Consider the following 21,176-nt stretch of genomic DNA (forward strand, 5'->3'; position numbering starts at 1 on the left):
TAAAATCATTTAATAGACATTGTTGCTAATTTAGAATTGGTATGACTTGTAACGCTTTGTTGCTATGTTAGTTATCGGTTGTAAGCAAAGTGTTGAGTGCATTAACAATGAGTGAAAGTCATTGACATGGGATGGGGTGCTGAGAGAAAGTGCATAGTGTATGCATTAAAACAGGCGAATGGGAGCTAAGCCTTGAGCTGGACTGTGGGTCATAGAGTAAGGCTCTGAGAGAACGAAAGTGCTTAGTGCATGCATTAAAACCGGGAGATGGGTGTTTACCAGTGGAAGTGTTGCTGGACCATAGCTGCCAAAGTTAGTAGGGTAGTAGAAATAGCTGGCTTGGATAGTAAATGAGAGAAGAACTGGAGGGCACACCCAACATAAAGCCCTAGTGGCCGTGTTGTGGAGGGAGTGTAACAGGATTGCACAAGTATAAAGCATCACTGCTCTTTGGGGTCAACGTGGTCAATTTTGATTTGGCCAGAGTCATACATTTCAGGAATTTCCAACAGAGGATTAAATCCTCTCCTTGGAGGCAGGCTATAATTGCCTGCCTGCATGTGCGAGCTCCGATCCTTATAAAGTGTTGTTTCAACAGGACTTATCACGCTGGCAATAAGACGGGGCAGGTGCAGATAATGTGGCAAATGTCTTTCTTTGGGAAACAGCAGAGCCGACAAGTGGACTCAATAGCATTTCTCCTCCAGAGCGGGAGGTTGAAACCTGTGGAGAACCAGCCTCGCCAAAAGTTCAACAGCCTGAGTTTTGCCTTTAAACCAAACAGTTCTTCAAGGTATGGATGAGGCTTTAAAAGACCATAAGAGCCATTTTTCATCCAGCCATGCAACCTTTTTGACCGCAGGGCTTTGTTGTTGAGAGAGGACAGCTTTCTCGTTGTTGAGTCTAGGGCTCTGTTAAAGGTTGGCTGGGTGAGAGTTAAGGCCCAAGGAACCTCTGCCTGGAATGTTGTTAGAGCCCGATTTACATAGTCGTGTGCATGAGTGTTTCCTGAATCAGAGATAGCTTTCCACACAATGTTGCTCAGCGTGGATCTCGGATAATTTTTCAGCTTGCAGCAGGTTTTAGATAGAGACATTTTACATTCTGTCTTTGAAGGCCAAACTCCAGGCGTATTTGAGCTGGTGAGGCATGACACCGAAGATTAACACCTTCACCGCCGGGGTAATTCCCCCACGGCGCAGGGGGGAGGACCGCAGCACCGTGGTGCTTGTGACGAGCCCAGCTGTGAGTGGAGCTGTGATCATGACGAGCTGGGGTCATCATGACTCCGCCCACTGATTGATTCTCCCACACAGCGGGGAATCAATTGTGTGGCTAGTGCCGCAGCCATTATGACGAGACCAGCTCGTCATGAGCACAGCTCCACTGTGCCTCTTGACGAGCTGAGCTCGTCATAAGCATGGAAGGGGTTAAGCACCCCCGATAATGGCCAGTTATGTCTTTGTCTTATATTTTATCGGCTCTCCCTCTAAGAGCCTCCACATCACATGCTATAGAAGGGACGTGTTTAGCAGCCAGGACTTGTAGGAGTTGTTAAAGTGACAAGCCTTTTAGAGAGTTCCTTAAGGAGCAAAAGGCAGGTCTAAGGGTGTTTCTTTTCCTTTGTATAGAATTGCACTGCCTGTTGAAGATGTCACTTGATTAACAGATTACACCTAAGTAGTTGTATTCTGTCATGCGTTCCAGGGCTGAGCCATCCAGATAAAACGTGGGCGGCAGAGTTCCTCTTTAGTTGACTAACATGGTCTTGGTTATGTTCAGGTTAATTTGGAGCCCGTGCTTTGCTGCATGGCATGACCAAGAACTTCTCATTGCCATGTGCCACTGCAGTGGTTTTAAAACGTCAGGCCAGCCAGAGCACCATGATGCTCTATAGAGCAAGAAACCTTTTGTATGGATGGTGTAATACATATTGTAGGCCACACATGACATCTAACACCCATATCACTGGTGAATTTCCTGTACCAAATTATGAGTTCTTCAGGACAATTGAGTGTAACCAATTTAAAAATGTATGTTTCAAAGCAAGTGAAGTCAGTGGGTTGTAGACTGAGCTAGCAGTGGTATTGGCTAAAATTAGTTGTCAAGCATGGACCACAAAGGCTACATGTGGGCAACTCATAGAACCTTGGGATTTGATGTTTCTCAAGAAACCATGCTCAGCTGGTCACTACTAAATGTAGAGTTTGAGCTACACCTAATTGATTAATATCTAATAGAGCCATGTGTGTTCTACCAAATGCACCCCGATGATGCACGCTATATTTTATTAGAGAGACGTTGCCACAATGCCAGCACCTGTCCACTTAAGAGGATCCTCCTCACTGTGTCTTGGGCATCAATGCCGCCAGTTCGCTTTCGACCGTGTGGCAGGTAGATTGGACATTTGGACACAAGCATTTACAGATTTGAGTGTTATTTTGGATGGCAAGATTCACTAAAGAAAATACATTTCTAATTTAGTTATGACAAATAAAATCATTGCCTATTTAAGTTCATTAACATTTGGGGTTAAACGAGGTAATAAAAGCTGCATATGGTGTGCCAGGAATAGATGCTTTCAGTATCCCAGTGGAACTTGTTGCTAAGTTACAAAGCGTGCAGAATGTTGCAGCACGCCTAACACCATCACTGACAGAGAGGAACTTGTCAAAGAAGCTCCGAAAGCTCTTACCTGTTTTATAGTCCACCAACAATTAAGGCATTTTACAGAGTGAGGTATGCCTTTTAACCCTTTACTGTTGCTTCATTTCTACTGATTCAGTTAATGGATGCGTTTGTTTCCACAACAGTTTCCTGGTCAGGAGGAGTGTTTTTGTTTGGAAAATTCTAATTGACATTAACGAATGTCACTTTCAGTTGATGAAAGATTGAAGAGATTTCTTGTCTCAAAAATATTCTGAATTCTAAATGTGTTCCACGCTGCATTGCTGAATGCGCGATGAATGCCAACTTCACACTTGGACTCTTGATAGCGCCTTGAAGGCCTTGTGCGTCCCAATACCATTGTAAAGTATTGAGGATAGTGAATGTGGGTTTCAATCTTGTTTGTTATTTGATGTGAGCGTGTGGAGAAATGTTGTTTTTGTATAGCTAAGGAGAGGTAGGAGTAGCTGTGTCGTAGAGAGAGCTGGTTCATGGGACCTGTCAGTTGCTTTTCTGATAGCGACCTAAATTCAGATATAAGGATCAAGGAATATTAGGATAAGGAAGAAAAGTAGTTGTTACTGTGCTGGAGATAGGTAGAATAAAAAATGTCTACTATGGTATGTTAAGAGCCTATTTTAAGTCTTTGCAGGCTTATGTGACATTAGATTATAGGAGGCATTCAGGGCAAAACATATTTTCCTCCTGTGTCCTAGCCATTCTTTGATTCATTCAGAACATCCTAGGGTAATATTTTCAGGCAAGACATCCCTGGTTAACATGTCCCTAGCTGCTCCTAACATTTATTTTCAGTGTCCTCCTCATAAGATCGCAAACGGAAGCAGAGTGGTTGGAAGCAGAGAGAGTCACTCCTCCACTACTTCCTCAAGTCTTTTTGGGAGGGCATAAGACCACATGAGCTTGGACACAACCATATAGGACTCCAACTCTTATTGTTTAGCAGCACCTTTTCTCCCACTTCCCCTGAGGGTGCTAGTAGCAGTAGGCAGATTTTAAACCAAAAGGGTGCTCCTTGTCTCTGCTTCTTCTCATCCTTTCTTGACTTTGTCCCCACTACTAATGTCTCTCTGTTGGACGTGGCCATTTTTGCAGGGTGACCCCCAAACATTTGACCTTCCTCCTAATTTTTGCTGAATTCGTTTTTGTTGGTGGTAGGACTCTGTGCACTTTACCACTGTTAACCAGTACTAAAGTGCATGTGCTCGCTACTCTAAGCATGGTAACTTTAGCTTGTACCCAACTGGCATATTTAATGTACTTATAAGTCTCCAGGAGCTTAATACTACATGTGCCCGGGGCCTTTAACATAAATGCTACTACTGGGCCAGCAGCACTGATTGTGCCACCCACATAAATAGCCCTTTAAACATGTCTCAGGCCTGCAATTGCACAACCTGTGCATGCAGTTTTAAACTGTCATTTTGACCTTACAAAATAAACCTTTTTCCAGGCCCAAACCTTCCTTTTAATAACTCAACCATAGGGTAGGCCCCGGACAGCACAAAGGGCAAGGTGCAATGTAATTTATAAGTAGCACATGTACTTTTAAGTTTTACATGTCCTGGCAGTGAACAACTCTTACATTTGTTCAACTACTCCAAGGCCTATCTCTCCCATAGGATAACATTGGAGTTGCCCTAATCATCTTATAAGTGTAATTTCCGAATGGGAAGAGATAGCCAGTTCACTTTTAGTGTCTCAGGAATCCTAATTTAAAATCCTAATTTATGATGAAGTCAGATTTCAAATTGCAATTCTGAAAATGCCTCTTTTCGAAAGTTGCCATTTTCTTGCCTTTGCCATTTCATGCCTGCAGCCTGTCTCTGGTTCTGATGAATGGGTATGGGTGACAGCCAGGCTCTGTGTATTCCTCCTAGACCGCCACACACAATGTGAGCTTAGGTGTAACTGGATGGGACATGGCTGGAAGGATGGGAGGGATTTCTTGGATACTGCCCCACTTACAATTGAATAGGCTGTGTCCTGTCTCCACACAAAGGGCTGTATACCACCTGTAGTTAGTCTTGAGCCATGGTCTGGAAGGCAGTCCATCTGTGCACTTCAAATGCATGCCTCTAGAATCTTCTCCCTACTTCTAAGGCACAACTGTGTATAAAAAAATGACCTCAGAAACTAACTCTTCAGTACACTTCTGGGCCTGTGGATACTCTGCCTGGAGGAATATCTGCTATGCTGCTATAAGGACAGATACCCTTTTGGACTGCTGCTCTGAAGGAACTGCTGTGCTGACCTGCTGCCTGCTGCCCTCTTGCCTCGGAAAGAAGAACTGGACCTGTAACTCCATCTTGACCCAGGACCCCAGAGTGGCTCAAAGGGGTAGTCTGCTGACTTCCTGATTTGAGCCTCAGGGACATAAAAGGTTTGCCAACAGCTCCTGGACCAGTCTTCAGAGAGTTCTTGACCCCCAAGTAGTGCCTTTCAGGTCCTGGATACTTGGTGTGACTCCTGAGCTCTTGAAATCAAGCTATTGGGTTCTTTGTGACAGCAAAAGGGCCAGTTCTCACTGGAACTGCACCGCTCGCACTGAAAATCATCACAAGGGGACGCCAGCCCACCTCTTCGCACAGCAAGGATCGATTGCCACGCCTGACTTCCCCTGAGCCACACTGACTACTGTCAGCGACGCTCTCCTCACTCCCGGTGACCTCCTCCAACGCAAACAGGATTCTTGGCACAAAACTTGAGCAGGTAAAACTTCAGCAGGTCTGCTCCGGGACTGTATCTGACCCATACTCCATTGCCCTTGGCCTTATCCTTTGACTTTGACCAGGTGCAGTGAGACCAGATATTCACAGTTAGTGCTTTATGCTTATAGGCACAAATCTAATACTTTATTGTTTAAAAGTTCATAACTCCGGTTCTACTAATTAGATTTTTGTCATTTTCGTCTTGCTCTATCTTTTTAAATTTGTGATATTTTTGTAATTTGGTTTGGGATCTTTTTGCGTGGCGTTCTCACTATCTTACCATTTGAAGTGTTACACGAAAACTGTACACACTGCCTCTAAGTTAAGGTTGACTACTCTGCGCTAATCTACCAGGGGGCTGGGCACAGGCTAATTTGGAGTTTGCTTGTGCCTTAACCTGACCGGGATTCTGGTTGCTGCGTGACCAGGGCTCACACCCCAGTCAACCAGTAGGCCAGTTTCTAACATTGGTAGTATAGGTGGGAAAAGGACTTGTGTTTGTGCAGTATTATACACTGATTTGGTGTACATTACCAACCCATATCTAAGACCAATTAAGTTTAAATTCTCCCTGATTGGACTGTTTGATTTTTCAAACTTTTCTCCCTCTATGTTGTACCGGAATCTACCTCTACAAGTAGTTGAGCTGACAATCATGAAGTCCTACCCTCTGGCCCAGCTCAAGGACTTCTGTAAAGAGAGTGGACTTCCAACCAAATGCACCACTAGGAAAGTGCAATTAAAAAGGCAGGAGGGCCTGGGCAGAAGTCAACCAGTCACTTGCTACAGCAACTGAAGGAGATGAGGAGATGTACAGACAAGGAGAGGATTTGAATCTCAGTCCTGAGGGTCTAATGCCTGCTGAAGACAATGACTTAACCCCCAATGTGGTGCTCTATGCCCGGGCAGGGAGCAGTGTGTCTTCCCACAACCTGTCCCCAGAGAAACTGGCAGGGTAGAGGGAGGAGGGAGCATTCAGGCTGGAAATGGCCCAGTACAGGATGAAAAATAAACTGGCCATGGAAAAGAAGCAAGCTTTGGAGTTCTTGGCTCATGAAAGGAGATAGAACTGGAGGCAAGGCAGGCAGAGTCCAGAAGCATTGGAGGCAGCATACTTACAGTGTCTGAAGGAGACAAGAAGGTCAGCATACCCAAAGTTCTTGTGCCCAGCTATGTGGTAGGGGATGACATAGACAACTGGGCTGCCGCATATAAGGTAGCTCTAAAGGTACACAGGATTCCAGAGGAGCACTGGGGGTGACTTGTGGAAAAACATGCCTCCAGTGGGGAGGGACACACCGCTTAGTGTCCCAAAGAAGGGTGGTGCAGTTCCCCCCAAGCAGAGTGAGGGAAAGGTTAAGGATGAGAGTAAGGTGGGAGTAAAGGATTCCCAAGCCCCTTCTGCAAAACAGGGGGGTGGTACTGGCCCTGAATACCACACTTGTTCCATGTCTTTGAAGGAAGCTTATACTGGCCCTGCAGTGCCCCACGCTTTCTATGTCTTTGAATGAAGCTGGCGGTGGCCCTCAGTAGCACATTTGTTCCATGCCTTCCCTCCATAAAAGTAAAGCTTATTTATCCATTACAATGTGATTGAATCTCGAGGGTTTAGTTTTGGTTCTTGCACTTTTCTCCCTTTGGTGGGTAGTGGGGAGATTAGAACTATCACATGATGGTTTGACCACAGAACCATTCTTCAAAAGAGAAGTGTTTTTGATGAGAACAACCCTATTGAGATTCCAAATACGAGAATCTTAAGTCTTAATTGCATTAGTTAACACTTTAATAACCTTATGAGGTTTCTGAAATAACCCATATGCCTTTCACCCCAGAGGAGCCTTGATCATTACTAGATCACCAACACTTACCACAGTAGTTTTAACAGCTTTCCTGACATCATACCTTTGTTACGTGCCACCACCTTTTCTTTTTCTTTATACTTCCAAAGATCATCTGAAGATACATTTTCTTTCTTAGACTCTATATCATTGACCCAGAAAGGCGCCACAAGAGTACTGGGATGTCTCCCCTTAAAAGATCAAAAGGAGCACGTCCAGTTGCTGCATGAGGGGAGAACGTACAAACTTCAACCTTTTTACTTGCTTCTTTTTTCCAACCCAGTCCATTTTGTTTTGACATGGAAATCTTCTCTTTAAGCACGCGAACAAAGCATTCCACCATACCATTCGTTTCCGGATGATAAAGTGAACAGCGTTTGTGCTTGATGGAACATCGTTGTAAAAAACTCTTCCATTTCACCTGACACAAATTGTACACCATTGTCAGTCAATAGAAATCCAGGTAGGCCTTCATGCACAAATATTTCTTTAAGAAAGGAAATAACATGCTTAGAAGTTATGCATTTTGTGAATGTGATCTCTGGCCACCTTGAGTACATGTCAATAAGGACAAACACACCGTCACCAGTGACAGGACCTAATATGTCTAAAGCCAATTCTTGCCAAGGACCTTTGGGATGCTCTCTGATGACCATAGGCTGAACCCTAGGTTTGAGACAGTTTCACTTAGGGTACAAGGTATGCACTCCCTAATTAATCATTCAACTTGAAGAGCAATGCCTGGGCACGAGTAATTAAGACTCAGTCTTTCTTTAGTTTTGGACATACCCTGTTGACCACTGTGAGCTAGCTCTATCAACTCCCCTCGGAACACCAAGGGCAGAATTAATTTTGAATCCCTGAAGGTGAGATCATCGACTTCAGATAATTCATTTCTAACATAGCAATATTTATCCAAGTCACCATCAGTTTTTTTATTCCACCCTTTATTGATTAACAAACTCAGTTCTTTAAGAACCTCATCAGTCTTACATTCTTCTCTCCACCTATCTTCTTTTATACCATCATGTTCGATGTTACACACCCATTCATTCAACTCATTATTCTCAAAATTTGCTTCATTCGCATTGGAGTGTACAAGCCTCGAGAGGGTATCTCCAATCCAGTTCTGCGTACCGGGTAAGTACTCTACATGAAAAGAATACTTACCCGTGCAGTGAGTGCAGGATAACCACCATATTTTGCGTGTGCAATGTGATGCATGTATCTGTGTGAAAGCAGGATTAACATTGTCTTATGTGAGTGCCCGGTAAGTGGTGTACAGGTTGAAAGTTGTCCCTGTGTGTGTGCAGAGTGAGGTATATGCCTGTTTGAGTGCAGCATGAGGCATGTGTCTATACAAGGTCAGCAGTCTGAGTTTGGGGACCCTACATGTTATGCCTTTGTGTGCATGCAGTTTCCAGTGGCCAAACCTTTTGGTTTTGGTAATACTTTCAAGGGTAATGGCCCTAACTTGCAGAAATGCAGTGCAGGGAACGAAAATATAATAGTTCGAATATGAGAATGGTAGTGAGTTTTGATATTGCAGATGCAGAGTCTGTCCGAAGAGGTTGAGTGTGGGGGGCAACTGACAGAGATGGCACCATGGTGAGGGAGGGGCAGCTACTTTGCTTGTACGGAGGCCCATGGCAACCTAGCAATGCCCCTGAACAAATTATGCAGCTTTCAGGAGCACTATTGGCCAGGTCAATGAATTGCAAAAAGAAGTAATTCTGCACCTTTTCATATGAGTATTGCAATTATTCAGGTTTAGTACTTATTTGTGCATCAAGGGTCAGCAGCTTTCCTCTGAATTGAATTTCACTTTTAGTGGCCCATGAATGTGGAAAGAGAGTTCTGATTTGCAGCCCAGCAGAGATTCTTTAGCTATAGGGATCTTTAATTGGATTCTAGTGATTTAGCTTGTCTATGATATACTATTGACCTGTACAGCAAATGGTATAGATCTATTTTGCACTGATGCCAAAAAAAAGAAAATTGATCTACACTTGTATTGTCCCTTGTGTAGTATGGAATGGAGTAAACAATATTTGCATCAGGTGAAACACAGCACATACTGATTTCATATTAGTTGCTGTGTTCACCATAAATATAAAATATGAAACACGGTCTAAGACAAAATCAATTTTTACTGTTCACATTTTTTTAAATAAAACAAATTAAAATAAAAAGTATGTGTTCAATAAAAATCAATATCACTATTAAGACCTCTGTCCTTGTTATAAAAAGGTGTGTTGTATATGTTTATCTAACGGTTCTGCAATACATTTTTTCATTTTGACCCTTATTCAAACCTTTTCTGTAAAATGGACTTCATTTCAATTTGGTACTACACAATGAGCAACTGAGTGCTAAGTGGTGTACCCTTGTTAGTGCACTCGCACTCTTTTTTTGTAATATGGCAGCAGGTATTTTGAGCACATTAAAGATGAACTGTTGTTTCACTGGAAGTCAATGTAAAAATTCAGGGTGCATTTAATGTGATCTTTCCTCGATGAAAGAAGCAGCAATCCGCTGTTTCTGCAGACATTTCACCTGGTGCAGAGGTAAACTGAGATAGGTATATCAGCACACTCTTAGTTGAAGAACACTCAAGCGCTGATAGCACTGACGCTCTCAAGGTAAGCCAAGTAGCAAGTCAATTTCTGAAAAGAACAAAGGTGACACAATCCTATTTCAAAAGTGATTGACATTTGGCACCCCCGTATTCTCTTGGTTGGAGTGTATGGTTGATGGTATAGAAGATGTCTAGACAGTAGACAGTGCCTTCGTAATTTAAGCCTCCGTATATGTTCATGCTCGGCAGTCTTAATTTAGATGGTTGGTGAGCAGCAAAAACACCTGGGATAATGAGCAGCAAAAAACACTTAGGGCCAGCGGTAAGACCCTTTTTAACGGTCGCAATTGGGAGATCGGCCCGTTTGCGACCGCTAAAATAGTTTGTAGCATGTACAGACCCTATTTTGCGAGTCGGTAACCTATTATCGACTCGCAAAATAGGATTGCAACTTGCTATTAGGAAGGGGTGTTGCAAGGGAATCCCTTCCTAATAACGTGATGCATTGGTATGTACAATTGTTTTGCAACCTCAAATGTGGTCGCAAAACAATCACAGTTACTACCTACTTCAAGTAGGTGGTAAGCCAGTCCAAACGTTAAGGGGTCCCCTGTGGAAAATAATGTTTACAAGCAAGGAGTGGTCTCATGGACCACTGTCTGCCCTTAAACAAAACTTTTCATTTTTTCTTTTAAACGCCTCCCATTTTCCTTTAGGGAAAATGGACTGCATTTGGAGAGGAAAAAGTTGCTTTATTTAAAAAAAGCATACACGGACATGGTGGTCTTCTGTCCCCAACAGGATACCAACCCTGTGATATGTGAGATTCCTAAGGGGTCGCAAATTGTGATGAGGTGGGTCTTTAGCGACCCCATTAGGAATTGCAAACAGTGTCTGAGACACTGTTGTACATTCCATTTTGTGAGTCGCAAATTGAAAGTCATATTATGTTGCAAATTATGACTCACAAAATGGAATAGTCTAATATGTGGCCCCAAGTGATTTGATTGTTTCCTCCTGGTATTCCTTTATTCCATGTACTACCTGCTCCCATCTGGTTTGCCTCAGTGTTTAATCATTTCAGGTGGATATTTCTTGGATTCTCCTTTTCCACGACTTTCCTGGTCTCATGATCTTTTTCTGCTTTGCATATATCGCATGCTCTGCAAATAATCCATTCTCATCCTCAGAGATCCCAATTCCACAACATGAGGGTGCCCCCTACAGCCCCACTTAAAGCATCTCTATCCAGCCTCCCTAGAACCTCACAACCACCACACAGGTCGCTCTCAACCCCAACGTTAGTTTTTTTACCATGACCCTTTTAGCTCTTGTGATGACCTCACTGGTCCCCTCCAATTTCTTTTTATTGGAAGGAGCTGTGCCAGTGAGCAAAGGCGCCTGCGAGTACTGCAGAGACGAACTGAAGAGTCAAAAGAGGGGCCATCCAATTAACTGTATGAAAACGTTAAGATACCACATTGGTGTCCGCTTACTATTTCACAATGTATAATTATTGTTCATTTCTCTTTTCCATGTTTCTTTGGGAATACAATAGAGCTGATGTACTAACTGTTAACTTGTCTTCTATGTCTCTACTCATTTCCGACATTAACCCAGCTGCATTGAGTGCTTGAGAAACTAATTAGCTGACATTCCACATCAAAAAGGGCGAAAAGTCCACGTGAAAAATAAAGATTACCCGCTTTTACATTTGTGGAAATGAATCATGTAAACCCTGTTTCTTTACTTCTATCGGCTTGTTTCTGCTTTAATTTAAAAGACAGATAGGCGGGTTAATGAAGTCTCGAGTGATGCTTTTTTTGCACAACGCACTTTGTCTTATATATTTTAATGGCCATAATTGTGAAATTTTGTGGCATAAACAGGTCCTGTTATTGAACTTTTTCTATGTAATGACTGCAGCAATCTCTGCAACTTTATGGACCTATTTGAGCTATTGTGCAGTAACTGATGGGTTGGCCATAATTATTTCTCTTCCTTCTTTGTTTTTCTCTTTTATGAATACAGCAGATGTATTGATGTACTCAGAAACGTATTTATTGACGATTTTATTAAACAAGCATTTGCAATGCAATGAGTTACGCAATTGCGAGTTTTTTAGCTATTGACATTGAGAATGTCAATGACTTTTATAATATTAAAAGGCATTGTCATTTACAATACCAATAGTTCGAAGTTTTGCAATAGCAACACCTACTGTATTGCAGAGCGCTGTGTCCGTGAAGAGGGCACCGCGCTCACTATTAAAGTTAAAAAAAAATAAAAACAGAACGCGTTGTCTCTGAAGCAGACGCCGCACTCAACATCACTGTTAAAAAAAAAAAATTCAACTGAGCACGGTGTCCCTAAAGCCGGTGCTGCACTCAGCATGCAAGTTAGAGCGGCATAACGCTCTATAAGAAAAGCAGCCGCCATTGTCCCCATTAGTAAATAAACAAAATAGTCCTCATCCGCTTATAACACAGACCGTGTAACAAGGCAAGTAAAAGTCCAGTTGTTATGGGCGATAACAAATGCAGACAAGGCAGTACAATGGAGGGACTAACAAGCCTATTTACGAATCAGAAGCCAGAATTTACAAAGGACAATGACAAATATGGGCGGGGAGTGGGTGGGGCTTCCAGTGCATACTTCAATACAGCATGCCTCGCAGATCGAGCAGTGCATGCGCGCTGCCATTAGCCTCGACCTAAGAAATTATTTGTTGCATTTGTGGAAGGTACAAGTTTGTCATTTTTCTGTAAGAATCTACTTCTTGGAACTAAAGATTTATGAATGTGTTTTAAAAGATAGAAGAACACTTAATTGGCATTAAAGTTGGAAGCCGTAATTAAAATGTTTATGTGCATACCTAGTGCAGGTAATATTCCCTTTAACTGAATGTTGTAGCGCAAGTAGAAAGACAAATTATGGTTTCAGTGGATCAAAAATGGTAATTAATGTATCCAGTGGTGTGACAACTTGATCCTGATTTAAATTGTGGGTATATGGTTAGGGGTTGTGAGATAATGTGTCTGCTCTTTTGTCAAAAGTGGGACAGGCAGATGAATGATCAAACACACAAAAGGTAATGGGAAGGGTATTTGAAACTAATATGCCTCTTCAGTCCGCATACCATTATCCCGCATGCTGTCACAACGCGGTCGTAACAATGACCGTGTTATGACAACGCATACCATTATTTCACAAGTCGTTACAACGACTTGAGGAGGGGGGCGCTGGGTGTTGGAATAGTAAAATTTACTATTCCAACTCCAATCTGTGCGGACTTTAGGGAAGGTGTTGGATTTTAAATCCAACACCTTCTCCCCCCCTCCGCAAGTCGTTGTAACAACTTGCGGAGTAATGGTATGCGTTGTCACAACGCGGTCGTTATAATGCCCACGTTGTGACAACATGCGGGGTCACAGATGCGGGGTGAATATGCTTTACCGTTTGAAACTATCCAACCATTGGCAATTACTCGAGGTAGTATTCCAACCCATCATTTTGTTGCCCACTATATCACTCAAGATTAGACTCATCTATATGCAAATCATCCTTGGTCTTGCTACTTTAGGAACAATCCAGCCAAAACGGCCTAACCAGATCCGCTCTGAACTGGAAAACAAGCAAAGTCATGCCTGGTTTTAGCCTATTTGAGCCTGTGCACCTTGGTACCAGTGACACAGTGAGCATGGAAATGAGGTCACCTATATCCTGGATGGTAGCAGAAAATGCAAAGAATAAAGGAATACCAGGTATGAAGAAAAACATTAATTGTGGGGAAAATTCAACTATCACAATACTGTTAATGTATCGATAGGTGGGACCTGATAGGACTGTCAAGAGTGGGGGACATATGGAAAGGGGGTAAAGTAATTGAGTTCTCTACATTGCAGCAGGAATATGATATGGTAGACTGAGAAATATTGCAATACTGTCAAGTGCGACCCGCCCTGTACACACACATCCCAAAAGGGGAAACCCTACCTGAAGCAACACCGCTGGATGACAGGCTTCTTGATGGCTATATGGTCAATAAGTCAATCTCCCTAACGTATCGTAAATTGATTAAACACGCTACGGACCCCCTGATAAAGCTGCAAGAGAAGTGGGCTGGAGACCTGTCAGAATTAGATGATGAGGATTGGATGGAAGCCCTTGCCTGTACACACACATCCCAAAAAGGGAAACCCTACCTGAAGCAACACCGCTGGATGACAGGCTCCTTGATGGCTATATGGTCAATAAGTCAATCTCCCTAACATATCATAAATTGATTAAACACGCTACGGACCCCCTGATAAAGCTGCAAGACAAGTGGACAGAAGACCTGTCAGAATTAGACGATGAGCATTGGATGGAATCCCTTGCCGCTCCATAGGAAGGGGCAATCTCATTGAGACTTAAACTAGTAGAGTTGAAACTACTACATAGAACGTACTATTCACGAACAGCCCTGGCACAAATGGGCTATGGAGTTGACGCAAGGTGTAAGAGAGAATGTGGAAGGGAAGGATTGTTCTTCCACATATTGTGGGACTGTCAGATCATTCATAATTACTGGACGAAGGTGTTAGGATGTATGACGGAGGTGCTGAGTCACAAACTCGATCTGAAGGGCAAAAGGTGTTTGCCTAATATATGGGGACCGACAGATCTAATCAACAAAGAGAAGCTGTGGTTGGCCTTGGGACACATGGTAGCTAAGCGCAATATTGCTAGATTATGGGGAGCGAGAGAGGCCCCAACACTGGCCTCATGGAAAAAAGACATGGACTGTTGTATGTTTAGCGAAAAAACAGTCTACATATCCAGGGGGTGTCCAAAGAAATGTTCTCAAGTATGGGCGAAATGGAATGAATATTGCAGAAATGTATGTGTTCCCCCGTTGCTCCCTCCCCTCCCCGTCCTTGATGAATATATGACAACTGGTTAATGTAAATTCTACATGTGTGATTTTGCCTGCTTATTGTGCCATCGAAGTCTCTTGTCAGATGCATGTAAGTACTTTATTTGTTTTTATGTCATGCTATTGTATCTTTGCAATACTGCTCTCAATAAAAAGTTATTAACAAAAATACTGTTAATGTAAGTGTACATAGGTAAGTAAAGATGTATTATTCTTAACTTCACTTATATGTACATTGAGGATATATAGAAGGCCCGTAGAGGTGGCCATAAGAAAAGTAATTCTAAACTTGCATGTATTTACTTACCTTCACAATACAGTGGAGCAATGTTTTGGCAGGCCATTATTTTTGTCCTTAATATTTTGACATACAACCTGTGCCTGATGGTCATCAATAATTGTTTTAACCTGACATGCTTCATAATGCTAACCCTTAATTGCTTATTGGTATTCCATTCAGCATGATCAAAGCATGGATGGTGGCCATGTAAAGGGCATGGTAGGTACCAGAGGTTATCCAAGTGTCTTTTGCCTAAAGCAGCAAATTTTCTTGCACTATCCCTTGTAGAACTATTTTATACCTGCTTAAACTATTCTAACACCTTTGCATTATTGCACATTAACATCCATTTTAAAAGTACTGCCATTTTGTATTCCGATTTTGTACACTGCACATTTATCATGACTGTTCTAGTATGCCTAGTCTCATTTTAAAGTTGGCATAGGCAGCTGAGAAACCTCAGTTTAGTTAAGTTAGTTTTCTACCGTTCCCCAATGTACCCTCTTCTGAAAGGCTTCTCATAATCTTACCATGATAAAAGAGCTAGGATCTTCTCATCAGTGGCTATCTTGAATTTCAGTTTACATCATGTGCTCTATCCTCCACTTGCTGAATTATAAAAAATGTATAAAAAAAGATAAAAAATGAAGTAAAATTCCCAATTGTTTGCCCCAACAGCTCTTATGGTGATGGACAGGACTAATGACATTGCAAATTTCACACTTAGAATATGTTTGCTTCTTGCTATATTTTATCTTAAACATTGTGATGTAAGTGCCAAGGTAAGAGAGAGATTTCTCCAGGGGGTTGGAGCTGGACCCTATAATTTATCCAGATATTGTAAGCCTGCTGAACTAAATTAAGATGAAGTCTGATCATTTTTATTAGTTGTTGCTCTGCTCTTACTATGCAATGTGTCATGAAGTTTTTTATGGGCACCAAAGTATGGCCTGGGAGATGATGGTATATAGACTGGTTGGGTAGGAGTGGGAGGAGTTCCACCGAAGAAATGGTGTGAGTAACCCATGAAATACAGCAAGCAGGCACTAGAAAATAGTGAAAATACAGGGAATATAGGCAGGAGGAACAGGACCCAAAGCAAATAACCTTGAAGGATGAATGTGTATTAGAAAGAGGTTCTTTGATCCAGCTGCACCCGCCCCTTTGCTAGCCCCGCTTGACACACAACCGAATACAATTCCAAAACAAGGGAATCTTTGAATGTGAGTCATGATGCCTTTCCTCCATCTCTTCATGGGTTCAGTTAAACAATATTTTCTGAGGGACTCCACCACCCTACTTTTGATTTCCTTCTCACCTTCAAAACGAATTTCCACATTATCCCAACGAGAAGAGCTAGTCCCTGCTTTTTAGTTGCTATTTTGAGTTTAAGTTAAACATACATGTTCTATCCTCCTCTTGCTGTATTATAGAACTTGTATAAAAAAAGATAAAAACATAAGTTAATTTAGCATTGTATGTTCTTAACAGCTCAGACAGTGAAGCAGTGGTCCATTGACATTCCAAATCCATACTTAGAATATTTTTGTTGCTTTCTACATTCTCTGTTAAACATGTATTAGATTTCTGAGAGCTTCCCGGATTGTTTTTTACTTTCACATGATGAACAAATAAACATGTAAGATAAAAAAATGTACAAATCGAGGATTTGTCCATACAAGTGGTAATGTTCAATACCAGGAGCAAGATAAGTGCATGTGTATGGGTGGAGAGGAATTTCATTGGATAGAAGAGGGGCTGCATTTTTCACACATGGAAAAGAAGGTATAACATATGTGGGATTTTTCTCATGGTCTACTAGATTGTGAGATTCTGGGCTGGTTACCACTGGTGTCCTGGGGTTTAAACGTACTATTGAATCAACACTGCGCAACAAATATACCCCTTTACCACTTGACTCTTAATAGAGCAGGGGCAAGCATTCCAAGGCATACTCATGGAGGAGGTGTGGGGTTAGAGCATGAGAACTCAACAAAATGCAAATAACAGCTTTACTTCACTGCCCAGTTAAAACTATGGTTGAACAGAAAAAAAGTTATGTATTGCACTATCCTAAACACATCTAAAATTAGTACAGAAGGATAAAAGGCATTTCTGATACTAATGTGAAAAATACTAACTGCCATTACAGGGACAGTCTCTGAAGGTAAAATGTCTTGGCCTATGGCCATGTAATGGGGAGGATGTCTGTGACGCCAGGTAGGGGGACCGATCCTGTCATTTAGCTCACACACGTTCACTGATAATTCCTTCCTGACCACTACCTATCCTTTCAGATGCCAGGTTCACAGTACATGCTTTAGGGCAAGTTTGTGCAGTCTTTTCAGCAGGGCGTACCTTTTCTGTCACTGTCAGCAAGAGTGAGACTGATACACTGTGAAGTGAGGCACTCCAAAACTCCACACTTAGAAGAATTTCCAAGTGAAACCAGTCAATGTTAGCCTACGGAAGGAAATTCAAGTTACTGTAACTATGATTAGAATTACTTTTCAGGATCAGTAGTAGGCTGAAAGATGCAGCACTGAGGTCTCTCCTGATAACAGGTGAGTAAATTGGAATTCGTAGTTCGGCTGATTTTAGAGGAATATTTGTACGTTTCAAAAATAGACAGACATTTTTCTGGTGAAAACCACACAATACATTCCTATGCATGTGGAAAACACTTTTGGGACCCCCCTTTTTTCTCAGCCCCTGCTTGACAAATCACCCCCAAACTTTCAGGGAAGGAGCGGAGCGGAGCGCCCCATCTTCTTTGTGAATTTCGCAAAGCTTCGTCAACCGGCGCCAAACTTATTCCAAATAGAATGTTGCGGATGTCCTATGGAAAATAGGTCCTAACTATAACTACCTACTGGCAACCGCCAGTAGGTAGTTATAGTTAGGACCTATTTTCCATAGGAAATCTGCAACATTCTATTTGGAATAACTTTGGCGCCGGTTGACGAATCTTCGCGAAATTCACAAAACTAATGGCCAGCTTCGGTCTGCTCCTCTTCTGAAAGTCTCAGGGGGATTCGTGAAGCGGAGGCCGAGAAAAAAACGGGGTCCCAAAAGGTGTTTTCCCCATGCAATTTTCCACAGGAATCGTTCATCGCGGCTACAGCCCGAACTGCTGAACGGAATTACACCAAATTTGGCAAAGAGGTAGTCCTTAGTTCAGACTCATGCCTTTTGCTTAAATGGTGTAAATCCGTTCAGCAGTTCCAGAGAAAATGACAATTAAAAGTACATGTATATATCTATGGCCGCGGTGGATTCGCGCACCCTAAGAGCAGCCTGCCGTGCACGAGCTGAATTCTAATCGGCTGTCAACACTCCAAATCAGGAAGTGTTGGCAGCCATCTTGTGCCTCGGTAGAACCAAGGCACAACAAACCTATAAAAAAAACACGCAAAACGCAAAAAGGGGGCAGGGTAGAAACACCTTGACCCCCTAGGCCTGTTCACGGGGTCCCACAAGGACCCTCAAGGCCAAAAAAATATATATATATATTTTTAAATCGGCAAAATAAGCACAGGATGCGCAGATCCTGGCGATATAAAAAATGCTAATTAGTCACCGGGGGGGCCAAATCCCAGGGGAAAAAAGTGGAGGGGGGTCAATCCCCCCCAATGCCCTGGGGACCGCCACCCCCGGGGATTTAACATAATAGAGGTGGGGGCTCACGGCCCCCCCACAGCCCTGGGGACTGCCACCCCCTGGGGCTTCTTTAAATTGGGTGGGGGGCTCTCAGGCCCCCCCAGCCCTGGGGACCACCGCTGCTTGGGGCTTTTCAAAATTTAGTGTGGGGGGCTCTCAGGCCCCCCCAGCCCCAGGGACCACCACCCCCCAGGGCTTTAAAATATGAATGGCAGGGGGCTCACAGCCCCCCAGCGGCCCTGGGGACCTCCACCCCCAGGGCTTTATTTTTTTTAAATACCCTGTGTGTGGGAGCTCAAGCCCCCCCACATGCCCCAGGAACCGCCACCTCCCCAGGGCACTAAATATTCAAATTGAGGGGTCCGTGATGAACCCCCCAGCCCCGGGGACCACCAACCCCCCCAGGCATTGTAAAATGTGGGAGGGGGGCCACGCGGCCCCCCTCCTGGAGCCTTGTTGAGGTCCTGTAGTGTCCCGGGGTGCCCACCCCCGGGACACTGCAGTTTGCAATGACAGGGCGGGAGCCTCGCGGCTCCCACCCTGTCATTGCAAACTGCTTTGCTATTTGGAAGAGAGAGCAGGACATCTTCTGTCTCTTCCAAATAGCAAAGCAGATTGCTTTTCCACAGGGGGAGCAGTGTGTTAGCTGCTCTCCATGTGGAAAAGCAATGCCGGCTCCTGCAGGACGCGGGGAGCCGACTGGTACCTTGGGGGGATTGGGGACCCCCCCACCGCCTCCAACGGAGAGGGCCAGTGCCGGGGATGGGGTTCCCAGGGCTATTCGTGGCCCAGGAGGGGGGCCTCACGGCCCCGCTCCTCAAATTGAAATTTAAATAAAAATAAAGGCGGGCCCGGGGGATGGGGTCCCCATGCCATAAGTGGCCACAGGAGGGGGGGTAAGGCAGCCCTTCTCCAAAAAAATAATATTAAAAAAAATGGGCCATGCCCCGGGGGATGGGGTCCACGGGCAGATTATGGCCTCGGGAGGGGGGCCACGCAACCCCCTTCCCGATTTTTGCATTTAAAAAAAAATTGGAGGGCAGACCCTGGGGGATGGGGTCCCCAGGGCCAATAATTTAGAACAAGAAGGGGCGCTAGACAGCCCCCTACTTAAAAAAAAGTTTTAAAAAACAGGATTGTGCAGGAGGCCACGCCCCCTCCTTGCACCACTCTGCAAACGCGCCCCGTGGTGCGTTTGCAGATGTGGAACACATTCCCCTTGAATACTGGGGGTCCCTAGGTGCCAACTAGCCCACCAGGAACCTCCAGTATGCGCCAGGGGGCTGCGTTGCAGAGAGGTGTTCTGAGGCCACGCCCCTTTTTACACCCCTCTGCAACGCAGCTCCGTGGTGCTTACTGGAGGTACCTGGTGGGCTAGTTGGTCCCCAGGGGACCTCAGGATTCAAGGGGACCTAATCCCCCAACTTAAAACACGCCACGGGGTGCGTTTGCACAGTGGTGAAGGTAGGGGGCGGGGACAGAAGTGATATGTGTGCAAACACGCCCTGTGGCGCGTTTTACGTTGGGAAATTAATTCCTCTTCAATCCTGAGGTCCCCTGGGGCCAACTACCCCACCAGGTACCTCCAGAAAGCATCACGGAGCTGCGTTGCAGAGAGGTGTAAAAATGGCAGTGACCTCTGAACACCTCTCTTCAACCATAGAAATTCTGCCGTTTTAGTTAGTAGACCTAACTAGAACTCACGCCTCGCAATGCACTGCTGATGACGTCACATATTACATCACTCATGGCATGCTCAGAGACATCACTGATGACATCTCAAATTACATCACCAATGATATCACTGATGACCTCATCCAGTAAATATGTGTTTCTGTAAAGTATAAAATATGTTTTTTATATATATATATATATATACACACACACCAAGGTGTATTGAAGTATGAGTGGGTGTATGAGTGTCTGAATGGATTATTTAGTAGGTGTGTGACTGACTATATGAGTGAGTGATTAAATGTGCCTTACTGAATGCTTGGGTTAGTGACTAAACTGTGTGAATGTCTTCATTAGTCTGTTAGTTGGTGTGTAAGCAGCTGCATAGCTTGGTGAGTAACTACATGAGTGTCTATATGGGTTATTTATTGGTTGTCTGAGTATCTGTATGGGTGCCTGAGTGTGTTTGTGGGTGGGGGGGGTGTGACTCTGTGCATAGTTTGTTATGTGAGTGGTTGTTTCACTGGGTGTATGGGTTCAAGAGTGCATATGGAAACAACTGTATGGGTGGGTGAGTGTGTGTATGAATGTGTTGGTGAGTGAATGGAGTTCTCAATGGTGCATGTGTGAGCAACTACATATGTTTTAAAGCAGTATATGTGAGTGTTGTAGTATATAAATTACTATATGTGAGAGTGAGTGATTGCAAGAATATCTGTAATGGAGGAGTGTGTGTTTCTATGAGTGATTGTTTAAGAGAGTAAGTATATGTTAGTATCTGAAAACTAAAGTGAGGCTTGACCAAAGCACACCTGAAAGTCCTATCTTTTAA

This window comes from Lissotriton helveticus, chromosome 7 (genome assembly GCF_964261635.1).
Source record: "Lissotriton helveticus chromosome 7, aLisHel1.1, whole genome shotgun sequence".
NCBI lineage: Eukaryota > Metazoa > Chordata > Amphibia > Caudata > Salamandridae > Lissotriton > Lissotriton helveticus.